Source organism: Mandrillus leucophaeus, unplaced genomic scaffold (assembly GCF_000951045.1).
Source record: "Mandrillus leucophaeus isolate KB7577 unplaced genomic scaffold, Mleu.le_1.0 Scaffold973, whole genome shotgun sequence".
NCBI lineage: Eukaryota > Metazoa > Chordata > Mammalia > Primates > Cercopithecidae > Mandrillus > Mandrillus leucophaeus.
This window is the reverse complement of record NW_012110619.1, coordinates 136,137-138,600: the sequence shown is the minus strand read 5'-3', so window position 1 is coordinate 138,600 and position 2,464 is coordinate 136,137.

The window sequence follows — 2,464 nt, the reverse complement described above, 5'->3', positions numbered from 1 at the left end:
CAGCAACTGGTGCGGCAGCCCCTACGTTGCTTTCCTATCATAAGCAGGTGGAGCTGTGGGACCAGGTCCTCCTCAAACAAGGGAGAGAAAGGGAGTCCTGGGCATTGGGGAACTGGCCTAACAAGGTGCCTCCCAAGAGGAAAAATCAATAGAAAAGCTACCTGTATTCATAGAACTTTGTTGACTCCTGACAGGGTAGAGAAAAGAGAAGAAAACAACTTAAGTGCAGGGGAGGGGAAGGTGCCTGGAGGAAAAAGCTTCTTGCCCTTTACAAATGGGTTCCTTCAATAGGGGAAAGAAAACTCTCAATTGTTACATCCTCCTTGCTTCTAAGAATAGACAGAAACCATTGTTCAAATTTACATTCCTGATGACCAAGCCAAATGCTCACTCTACCCAGTAATATTATCTCTGAGGTTTGCAAAAACACCCATTACATTGTATATAAGGAAGAGATAGGAGGCTTGACAGCCACAAAAGAAAGGAAAGAAAGAGAGAAAGGAAGAAGAAATAAGGAGAAAGAAGGAAGGAAGGAAGGAAGGAAAGAAAAAGAAAGAAAGAAAAGAAGGAAAGAGAAAGAAAGAAAAAGAAAGAAAAGAAAGAGAGAGAGAAAAGAAAGAAGGAAGGAAAGAAAAAAGAAAGAAAAAGGAGGAGGGAAGGAGGGAGGGAGGGAGAGAAGGAGGGAAAGACTGGAGGTCCTAGTGATGACACGCTAATGGGGAGTCGGGAATTGAGTTACTCCAGGGCCCTTTGGATAACACTGAGTTGTAGCCTCAGCCAGATACCCTCAGCCAGATACCATAAGGAGTTACCCCAGGACCTCCTTATGATTGCACACAATGGCTAGACCTCTGTGAAGGGAAACTGAATTGGAGCAAAGCCAACATTCCCAACACTCAAGGGTGGTGGGAGATTGACAGTGTCCTCCCCAGAAAATCTGTCATCCATGTAAGTCTAGCATCCATACTAGCTGCTTCTTTTTTTTTTTTTTTTTTTTTTTTTTGAGATGGATTCTCACACTGTTGCCCAGGTGGAAGTGCAATGGCATGATCTCGGCTTACTGCAACCTCTGCCTCCTGGGTTCATGCAATTTTTCTGCCTCAGCCTCCAGAGTAGCTGGGATTACAGGCGCACACCACCACAACTGGCTAATTTTTTTGTACTTTTAGTAGAAATGAAGTTTCACTATGTTGGCTAGACTGGTCTTGAACTCCTGACCTCTTGATCCACCCACCTCAGCCTCCCAAAGTACTGGAATTACAGATGTGAGCCACCATGCGTGGACCATGCTAGTTGGTTTTAACTGGCTGACAGAGTATTTTTCTTTTTTTCTTTCTTTCTTTTTTTTTTTTTTTTGTTTTTTGAGATGGAGTCTTGCTCTGTGCAGTGGCGTGATCTCGGCTCACTGCAAGCTCCACCTCCTGGGTTCAAGCGATTCTCCTGCCTCAGCCTCCCGAGTAGCTGGAACTACAGGCACCCACCACCACACCAGGCTAATTTTTTTTTTTTTTTTTGTATTTTTAGTAGAGATGGGGTTTTACCATGTTAGCCAGGATGGTCTCGGTCTCCTGACCTCGTGATCCACCCTCCTCGGCCTCCCAAAGTGCTGGAATTATAGGTGTGAGCCACCACGCCCGGCCATAGGCCCAGTATTCTTCTTTCATTTTGGCTTTTGTGTTTAGACTGCAAAAAAAGGACAGAAAGCAGCAAGTCTACTTTTACTCACCCTTCCGCAGATCCCAGATGAGCCCCCCAAAATGTCACAGGATCCTTGGGGTGTTGTTTCACCAGCTGAAAACCTAGTGCCCAGTGGCACCTTTGCCCAAGTTTTGCTTAGGCCTGCTGGGTTCATTCCACTCACTTGGCCTGGCAGGCTGTGCTTGCCTTATGCCACTGGCCTGGATCCCATGCCTGCCAAGGGCAAGCCAGGTGCAGAGTGGAGAGGGATGCATGAGCGTGCAAGCATGGGGTCTGTCCACTGCACAAAGCCAGGCATGCTGGCTGCCACAGGGCAGGTGGCTACACACACCAGCATGGGCACCGGCTCCCTGCAAGGCTGTGGCTGGACCAGGTGTGCCATAAGCGGCTTCCACTGTGGACACCATGGAACATGGTGGCACCCTGAAGCTTGGAGTTGCCAGGAACCACAGAACCGCAAAGAAGGTGTCATAGCCTTGGCTCAGGGAACTCCTAGGCCTAGGCTCCCCGAAGGGCCACAGCTCTTTTCTCCTTCTCTCATCTCCTTCTTATCACCACAATGTGGTGAGCAGGGGTGTGTTTCAGCCCTGTTTATGTTACAGCTTTTTCAGCCCTGCCATTCAGTGGATCCTGAGTTCTTGTCCCATGTCCAGGAAGAATGAGGTATGCAGGCAAGTGCAGGGTAAGCAAGGTGAAAAGGTGCTTTATTGAATGACAGAACAGCTCAGAGGAGACTGACAGTGGTTAGTTCCTCTTTGCAGACAGG